This window comes from Dipodomys merriami, unplaced genomic scaffold, assembly GCF_024711535.1.
Source record: "Dipodomys merriami isolate MVZ:Mamm:240054 unplaced genomic scaffold, mDipMer1.0.p SCAF_9, whole genome shotgun sequence".
Classification (NCBI taxonomy): Eukaryota; Metazoa; Chordata; class Mammalia; order Rodentia; family Heteromyidae; genus Dipodomys; species Dipodomys merriami.
In genome coordinates, this window is record NW_027206512.1 from 32,862,808 (window position 1) to 32,873,357 (window position 10,550).

General features: G+C 33.6%; 1 pseudogene; it reads left to right on the forward strand.

The window, feature by feature from the left end:
- Positions 1-9,014: 9,014 nt before the first annotated feature.
- On the forward strand, positions 9,015-9,586 carry LOC138820650 (peptidyl-tRNA hydrolase 2, mitochondrial-like; annotated as a pseudogene).
- The last annotated feature ends 964 nt before the right edge of the window (positions 9,587-10,550 follow it).

Below are 10,550 nucleotides of genomic sequence, written 5' to 3' on the forward strand. Positions count from 1 at the left end.
AGACCCTAGTAGCTTACAGTAAACTAATTTGGAGTGGATAAATTCCACAAGTAAATTTAGACATTGTGTTATGGAAGACTCTAAGTATGTGAGAGATTCAGTGTTAAACTATGTTGCATGATCTCTTAACTACAGTTGCATTTGCCTCTATTGCTCATTTGGCAGTTAAGAATTTATAATGTGCATTAACTCAAAACATGACTCTTCTACCTCTTAAGTATATGGCTTGTACTTTCAATTACATTATGTAAAAATTTAAGGTTAAAAACTATCTTATATACATTTTCTACTTTTCATAGTATGTAGGACGACTTCTGAGCACACTGGAGTTTTTTTTAAAATATTGCATAGTGAAAAAAGTTGAGCTGAATAGAAAAAAATCAAACAGGGATTTATTTTAAAATAACATATTGCGTTGTGGGCTTGGCAGAGAACAGTGAAGTGCTAGTTAGAATTACTGTACTTACATTTCAACTCGCAAATGACTTGAAGTCATTTTCAAGCTTTCCATTTCTCCAGAATAGAGATAATGCCTGTTATTTTTAGAGGAATGCCATAAAGATTATATGCCATCTTTACATGAAAAATAATAAATATGAAATATTATCATTCAATACCTGAACAGATTAAGCAGAGAAATGCAACTGACATAATTAAGGTCTAATTCAGATAAATGGAAATCTGTTAGTATATAGAAAGATGCTGTAAGAAACTTGTGAGACAGAGTTTTTTGTTTTTTGGTTTGTTTTGTTTTGTTTGCAATTTGAGTTTGTCTCAATAGCTTAATAATTACAGGTAACCTTTGCTTTTTTTAAACTTTTTTAAGCCATGAAGAAGAGATTAAGCTTACACCAATATTATGTAAAGTTTGTCTACTCATAATGCAAGTTTGTAGTTATGATATCTATGAAGTGGTATCATGAAAATCTCAGAAGCTAAAAGAAAGGGCAGTATTTTAATGGACCTTTGGTATATTTTATCTGTCTAGAGTGAAAACATTGCAATAATTATCCATCTGTTAGAGCATGAGATTATCGATCACACTCCCACACTTAGCACATCTTTATCAAAAGGTTTGACTATTGATGTACAGAACAGACCAATGTATAATCCAAAGAAGACCAATCAGGAGAATCAACAGAGACATTTCATGTAAGAAGCATTCTTCCAATTCAGAGTGTAAGTCTCACATATGTCCCTCTGGATCATCAAGGATCTCTTTATTACAATATAGAGACTGGTTAAGAATAATGCTAGTATAGAATGAAGCATTGCTGAGAAATGAAAATTTCAGAAATGAAATTTTAGTCGAATGGGATGGTTGGAAGGATGTGGACAACTGTTCCTGTAGCCATTTATCTATCATTGGCTTCCTAAATATTCATAGCCTATGTCTTCAGCATACATGAACTGGATTTCTAAAATTTGCATCTCATCGACCCTTTTTGTTGAAGTCTATTGGCTTTCGAAGAGGAATCTTCTGTCCCCTATCTGCTCTCTTCCATTCCATATCAATAAATCATACAGTAATCTTTATGACCTTCATGGTTTCTGAAAACTCTGAAATGAGTCAATGAGACAAAAACAAGATTTCCCACTGATTGCCTTTAGCCAGAATTTAACTCATGAAACACAATGCTCATGTGTGCTTATTTTGTTATCATATTTTCTTTGAGCTGCACCTAACTAAATTTTCTTATCCTTATGCAGGGAAATAAAAGTAATATATCTTCATAAAAAGTTAAGGAAAGAGAAACATCACATGGGATGTTGTTTGGGGCTTAAATTTCCAGACAAGTCATCTTTCTAACAATATCAACATGTTTTCTCTAACAACTCCATTGGATAGCAAGTCTGGTTTGAGAGAAATGTTTCTCCATATTGACCTGAATGTGGCTCACATTGATTTTTATCTTGGTCAATGCTCTTGTTTTGTTTTTAATATTTGTTAAGAAATTTCTTCATGATCATTGTGTTTATATTATACTTACATGTCCAAATCTGTTGAAGACATCGATTATACATGTTATATGTTTAGGTAGCCAATGATGGCTACTTTGTTTCTCAGATAAGGTCTCATACTTTTGCCCATGCTGGCCTCAAATCACAATTCTCTTGTCTCCACCTCCCAATCAGCTTTGTTGACTACAGGTGTATAATACTAGGCATGTCCTCTATAGTTATTTTTGATAAATAAAATCACAAATAAATGTAAGAATAAATTGATAAATAGAAAATCCTTAAAGTCACATAGAATAATTTCAACAAGGAAAAAATGACTGGTACTACGATTTCTGTTGTGCAAGCTGAACATTTTCTTATTCCAAGCTGTTATACTTTCCAATCTATTAATGTTTCTTTTGAAACATATTTTTCAATAGTTCAATGACTGTGTGAATTATTTTGCTTTTACATTTCTGTTTGTTGTGGAGCAATACATTACATTTCTGGCTCAAAATGAGTATGAATTATGCCAAAATATTAAGATATTCCAAATACTATAATTGTGTGACAATGGATCTTTTATTATATTCAGATTCCCACTGCTAGATTTAACAAAAGTTCCAAAATATAGATATCAGATCTGTTATCTAGTAGATTTATCTTTTATTTGATGAATTTAATGAACTTTTGATTATTGTGACATTTATACTTCAATTATATTAGACAGAAAAAATATAAATGCTCTTAGATGACTATCAGCAAATCTAATGCAACTGATGATGTATCTAACTCAGTTCAGTTAGGATGAACAGGAAATCAGAGCTGTTGAGAGTATACGTTTAGTATTAATCACTAGAGAAAATGTTCTTTGTCACATTGATCTTCTCTCAACTCTGCAACAGGCCAGTGTGAAGAACAAATACTATAGCTGGAACATTTATCAGGTGAAGATTTAGACTTCTCATCCTTGTGCTTTATTGTAACCAGACTACTTTGTTTTCACCTGAAAGGTTGAAAATTTAGCATCTGTCTGACTAAACTAAATTTTCTTTGACATAGGCCCAATATGAGCTTTTAGATACATTGATTGTGGAAAAGATAATATTAGTGTTGTTGTAGGTTCTGTCTCACAGACGAATTTCAGAAGGAGCCATAGGAAACATGCAAGAGAAGCATATGCCAAATGGGAAGAAGTAAGTCTTAAAAATATCCAAGGGAAGCCCCTGCCACAGAACAACCAATTACCATCTTCATTAGTGCTTCACAACAAGAAATATGAGCTTGGAGGGAGGGAACTCCTAGATTTCTCCAGAGAGATTATAAAACAAAGTATTGCTTGATCTCATCTCATCTGTTCCTCTCTTTTGTCTTTACAGACAAAGAAGAGACATCAATAAGCTCCTAGCTTCTGCTAAGGGCTGAGCTGATTGCCAATTATTTAAATGAATAAGGGAAAGAGGTACTTGCTTGGAAGTGAACTTGAAAAGAAAGAAGGAAGCCAGAATACTTATATCATGGTAACAGTCTTATTCTCCTTCACTAACAGATATGTGAACATTTAAGATGGGAGACTAAAGGACCCTGAATTGTAAATTCATAGCCCTTTGTTTCCATAGGTTTTCCTGGACAAGTACTTAAAAGTGCTAGTCTCCTAGATACAACATCAAGTGAGTCAAAGAAGGTGCAGCCTGTCTCCCTTTCCAAAACAGGTGTGTGTTTCCTCAGACTCACATTATTCTGAAATTCTAGTATTATTATGAAATAATATTAACTAAAATATTCTTGTTTTTTCAGAGGTCCTGAAGGATGAGACAATTTAGATTCAAAACCCAATATTTGTTGGTAAAATATTGGTGACAAATATAATACAGATGATGTGCCTAATATCATTCCCAGTACCTTTATATATTAATTTATGCACAGACGAGGAAACTGAGGGTAAGCAATTTGCCCTGAGTTACTTAGCTGATAAATGTGGAATTGTCATTAGAATCTCTGCATTTGAACTGTGATATCTGTATTGTAACCATCTTTTGAAACTATTTTTTTGGTGATTAACACCAATCATAGGCCAACCACATGTAATACTCTTGTAAGAAAAAAATACAAAACTTTGTAGCAGTCATTTACCAGAGTATCTGACAAATATAAACATTTCCCAAAGACTTAATCTGAGCCTTGTTTTAATTCATACGTACATCTGCCCTAAAGAGATTCAGAATACTGCACCCCAAAATACATTTCTTCCATATTAAATGTTTTGAGTCAAAACTCAAATATGCGCACACACACACACACACACACACACACACACACACACACACACACACACACACACACACACACACACACACACTACACACACACAATTTCCTAAAGTAATAAAATTTTTTAAAAGTTCCACAGTATCTAATCACTCCGGTAGGAGAATTGAAGGTGGGAGAATCCATTCAAACAAATGATTGTTAAACTAATTTATCTTTCTAGTCACTTAACAGTGATCAACTCTTGTAGTCCAAATCCCCTTTTCTTGTCCCGTTTCCACAATTGGCTACTCTTTGTCCAACTCATTATATAAATGTTCACCTCTTGCTGTTCTTTGGGGTTTGTGTTTCTTTATTAGGTCTTCCATTAGGTGAAATATGGTAAAAATGGGTTTGCTTTTATTCTGATAATCAAGCTTACAATTCCCATGTACATTGAAGGTATACTCATTAATTCCACAAGCACTAAGAAATGACTATTTTGTGCAGAGTACTTTGTATAATGGATTCTTTTAAGGACTCGGGGGATGATTAAAAGATGGCATTTTTCAGATGAAGCCTGAAAGCTAAGCTGAAGTTTATTTCTGAGGTTTTAAAAAAATCAATAAAACAGATAGCATATAAATATACATAATAAAATGTTTGAAGCATTTAGTCTAAACCATTTACTTAAAATAATAGTCTCTCATTTAATAAATATTTTTGAAGGAATAATTTCTGTCAAATGTACTCAGATAAACTGGTAAAAATCAGTGACAGAGATGTGAAGTAAAATTATGTTAATCTAGCTGTATTTGACTGGTACAGATGCATAACAAAGCATCCCCAAATTTAATGACATTGTATTCCATGCTCAGTTGCACAACTCAATCTCAGATAACAAGCAGCAAGGTGTCGCTGTTTCTCATTGTAGGTTAACATGGAGGATAGACATGGTGGATTATTTCTATGCCCAAGCACATGTACAAAATAACTAGCAGAAACATCTAAGGCTTCTAAGGCCTAAATTTAAAAATAATGTCACTTGAGCCAGATGCCTGAATCTGTCATTTTCGTTATTCAGGAGACTGAAACCTGGAATACCTCAGTTTGAAGACAGCCTGGTCAGAAATATTCACAAGACTTCACCTCCAATTAACCAGCAAAAAGCTGGGCCTGAAGGTATGAATCAAGTGTTAAGAGTGTAAATCATGAGCAAAGAAAACCAAGGGAGAATTTGAAATCCTGAGTTCAAACCCTACTACTCACCTAAATAAATAAATAAAGGCACCCTGACACATATACCTCATTCTGTTGACAAAAGTAAGTCACACCTCAACTCTAAAGTCGAGTCATGTATATATATATATATATATATATATATATATATATATATATATATATATATATATATATATATATGACAAGTTAGAAGACAAAAAGAGCAGAGTCATACGGCAAAAAGTATGGTACAAGATGAAAAAAATCAGCATACTTAAGACTGTGGGGCGAAATTGTGAATTCTAAGAAGATTTGCAATTAGCATGTAAGGAACTAGAATTAATAAAGTTTATATGAAGGTAAAATTCTAACATGCTATTGAATGTGACTTGAAACACATACTGCTGACTGAGATCATCAGTATCATGTTCCCTGTAGTACTATAAAATCTGAATCTGTAATACACAAATTGGCTTTAAATATTGGGAGGGTCTATCATTGGTTGTATAGAGGTGAATGGAGGCAGATATTTAGAATTGTGTGCGATGAGCAGGGAATAATTGAGAGCATAATCAGCATACAAATGTTTTGTTTAGGAGGGGAGGCATACATTTAGTTTGAAGAGATAGATAGATTTTTTCATCTAAAAGGTTCTGTGAGAACTTGAAGCCTTTGTAACAAATGCTTAGAAATATAAGCAAAAAATAACTGAAATGGAAGGAAAAAAGTGTACCTGGATAAATAGAATGGAGAGCAATTCCAGTCTCTCCAGGTTGGATTTTGGGCAGATGAGTATTGAAACAAAGAAGTCATGACCTGGTCTGTGTGAGAAGAGTAGCCAGGAAAAAAGGCATGGACAATGGACAGGCATTGAGATAGGTAGAACTGGGAATCCTAAACGAGTGAAAGTATCCAAATGTTTCAACTAAAATATAACTCTTTGTGATCAGAGTGATAATAATTCACTTAGTATCATGGGTTATCTGGAAACTGGTGACTCAGACCTGCAATTATAGCTACTGAAGGCTGAGATCTAAGGACCAAAGTCTGAAGCCAATCCTGGTAGGAAAGTCCATGAGACTCTTATCTCCAATTAACCACCAGAAAACTGGAAGTGGAGCTGTTGCGCAAAGTGGTAGAAGGCTAGACTTGAGAGGGAAAAAAGCAAAAAACAAAAAACAAACAAAAACCTCAAGGACACTACCTAAGCCCTGAATTCAAGCCTCACAACCAATCAAAACAAAAACAAAAAGAATAACTAATGGAGAGAATGTGATAATGTTCTATAGTAATATAGATCTTTAAAAAAAAACAAAAAGGTTTGAAAGTGAGAAGTGAGAGAAAAATAGAAATTATCAACCATAAAGCCTGAGAAGTTGGCAAAAGGGAGATGATTAGGACCTTGTAAATCAGGTTAAATATTTGAAATTTTGGACAGCAGTGGGAAAATTTAAATACAAGAAAAGCATGATCTGATTAACGTTTTTGGAAGATCAGGCTGAAAGCTGAATAAACACAGGTAAGAAAATTACTAATTAAACTGATTATACACAGTGTGCAATGTCTCCCAGCATAAAATATGTCGCCTCTGGAAACATGCCAGCATACCTCTTTTGTAAACAAGATAACTAAAATGGGATGAACATGTTTTGTTGGATAATGAAGAAAAAAGGGGGGAGTTCATATTTTACAAGTGAAAATATGCATCTGTCTTTAGAGTAGAACCATTAACTGTTTGGTTACAGGTAAGAATCATCTATGATTATTAACAATGTAATGTAGTTAGTGAAAAAATTAAGTGACAGGCCAGCTCTCAGATATCACAAGTGATTATATCCTTAGAAATAGTGACAATGTGGTTATCTAAGAATGTAGTAAATCTTAAAAGCTGATATAAACTTATACCAGCTCTTAGAGCCTGACCCAATCAAAATTCCTTGTGGGCTGGTGATATGGCATGGTGGTAGAAAACTTGTCTAGCTTGTAAAAGTCCCTGAGTGTTACAAAAAACAAACATAAACCTCATTCCATTGTATCTGGCCAGAATATATTGGATTTTACATGCCACTATATGAAACAACTTTGTTTTCAGGTTGGAAAGTGGTTATATTACCTACATGATTATCAGATATCCTTTTATTTATTACACATGATAGTCTCATTTCACTTCTTTTACTTGTATGTTTTGATATAAAATCAGAAACATGAAATATTCAAATGATGTGGGAGAGAAAGGATGTTTTGATTTGGCACTGATTGGAGTGGAAGGAGATTGAAATCAAGTGAATGCATGGCACGTGTCAGTTTTCACAATAACCTAAACATCTCCCCAGTTTGCACTCAAGCATATCATAACTTTGCATAATATTTTCTTTGACAACTTTCCTTCTGAGAATGATTAAAGATTGTGTGCATTCACATAAAAATATAGTACTAACTTCTATCAAGAATCTTTCTGTTTTACTTTTAAATTAAACTTCTGAAAAATTTTACAGACTAAAAACATATGAAAAACCTGAGAAAAACCAAGTTCACTGTCACTAAATTATATACAAGGAAATAAGAAACAACGTTTTTTTAAATATCAGACCTAAATAAATAGGATAACACAATAGACTTAAATCGTCCAAAGGAAACCATTAAAGGCAAAGACATCACAGTAAGAAAAACAACTGGAAAATTAATCTTCAATTCTTATTACTTTTGTATCTTAAATATTATAAATATTTTGGATTTTCATTTCTGTTTGTATTTTTATTTTCTTATGGATTTCTTTTCCATAAAGAAATTGTGTGACACATTTGCATTCAACAGTTATCCTTATTTGCACCTGAATTTTGCTCAATGCTTAGAAATAAGTACAATTAAAATTTCCCATATTCCCTTGTGCTTTTTAATATCCTTCATTTTATTTTAAGGTACTTGATTCATTAGAAATTCATTTGAGATAATGACTAAAGTAGGGAGCACAACTTGGTAGGTTCTTGTTTTGCTGTAGGTTATTGCAATTTTTTCTAGCAGTACTAATTAAAAAACATACTTTAATTGAAATGACCTATATTCAATATTCTCATATAAATTTGAGCATTTCAAAGTGCTATTATAATCTGTTAACAGAGCTTTTATTTCTGAGTCAGTGTTAGAATATTTTATATTGTAATATAATAGGTAATTTGATCATTTTGAAAGATTTCCTGCCCAGATCACTTATTTCATGATGTGGCTAATAGATCTAATTGGAAGGAGAACCTACACTTGTACAAATGTAAATTTTTAAAGTATATATAAACACACCAATCAGTTCAGGAGGTCTCACAGAAGAGAAGATAAATATATCCTGAGTTGACCTGGGTTGTCGAACCTATTCCCTGTCAGTAGGAACTTGACATGTATCAGGTTATAGCAGGGCAATGATTCTGGGACAATCTGGAGGCTACCACACTAAGTTGAGCTACACCTACTTTAAACTTAGTACATTGCATGACTCCCTCTCAAATGTGTATATCAGCATTAAAAAAAAAAAAAAAAAAAAAAAAAAACACTGGCCCAAAAGCGAAGGACTGCAGGGTGTGAGGGAAGAGGGCAAGACCCCCCCCCCTCCCCCAGATGCTCTCCAAATCCTTGGCTCTGGAATCTTTATCTCATCCTGGTGCAATCTGCTTGGCTGCTAAAGTTGCTTGTGGCATGTGGCATGTGGCTGGGCTGAGGCCTCAGGTTGGGCTTAGTTAGGGATGCTCCCCCTCCCCCACTCTTCACAAGAGAGCATGAAGCAGAGACCATACCTGAAGCAAGCATCTTAGGAGAGAGTGGGGAGTACAAAATGATCCTTGTGGTTCAAAATAAAAAGATGGAAAAAGGAAAAGTTGCTGCCTGGTGCTCTCATGCTGCTCTTTCTGACCACAAGCAAATCCAAAGAATAAACCCTCCAGTACTCTACCAGTGGGAATATTGTGGCCAGCCCAGAGTGGTAGTCAAAGGCCCTGAGGAAGAGTCCCTGATTGAATTAGGGATTGAATGAGAAAACTCTGGGCCTGACTGTATATTTAAGGCAAGATCCTGGGCGTACTCAAATTGAATCAGGCTCTCGAACTGTCCTAGGAATTGGCCTAGGACAAGTAGACCTAATCGACAAAATTACTGGTCACCTAAATTTTTACTGGGTTTTTGTGTGGTGTTAATCTTGTCACAAGCGTTTGAAAGTCTTCAAAGTATAATAATAAAACAGGATTTCTTTCCCCTTACTCCTTAAAAACTGGGCTTAGGATAAAATTGGAATTCAATAAACATTTGTTGAATGGTAACTAAATAGATGAATAGAACTTAAGGATAAAAGACACAATACACTTCAGCTGGAAACAACTCCTTTACACATCAATCACAATGTCTTAAGTTAGAACAACTTGATTGGCCTCACAACTAAGAAATGGACTAGGAGTCCGTTATGTCACTGGGAATTACTCTAATAACCTCTTAAGCAAGCTGTGAAGCTATTATATATTAATTATGTTGCCTCCATTTTCAGATTCCTTGGCAATTTAGGAATTTGTTTTAGTTTTTTTTTTTTTTTAGAATTTAGAAGTTATGGGGTTTGAGGTGTGGGTCAGTTGGTAGAGCACATCCAATAAGCAAAAGTGTCAAATATCCAGTTCCACTCCCTGTCTTGGAAAGAAAAAATTAGAATTTAAAACTCAGAAAAAAAAAATACAAGACAGAGTCAGAATAACCTGTTAGCTGTTTATCTTAACAAAAATGATGTATATATTTAATTATCAAATCTTAACAGCATGTAGATCTTTTCTATTTAAAGTCCTATTGTGGCCCCAAGTACCTTTATAATTTATTTTTATATCCATATTACACATTTTATTAAGTTTATTTCTAGCATCTTGCTTTTTATATGCCCACTTGTGGGATGATGTCTTTCATATGGTTTGCTTATCAGATACTTTTGTGTATAGAAAGATAAATACTTTCATATAAAATTGTAAATGGATACACTATTAAATGTTCTTAATAGTAATAATGCTATTAACACATTTCCTTCCATTGAGATGTATCATTGTATCATCTGCAATTATGTTTTTATTTTTTACTTTATTGTTTAATATTTCACTTATTTTTACACAAATATTTACAAATTTA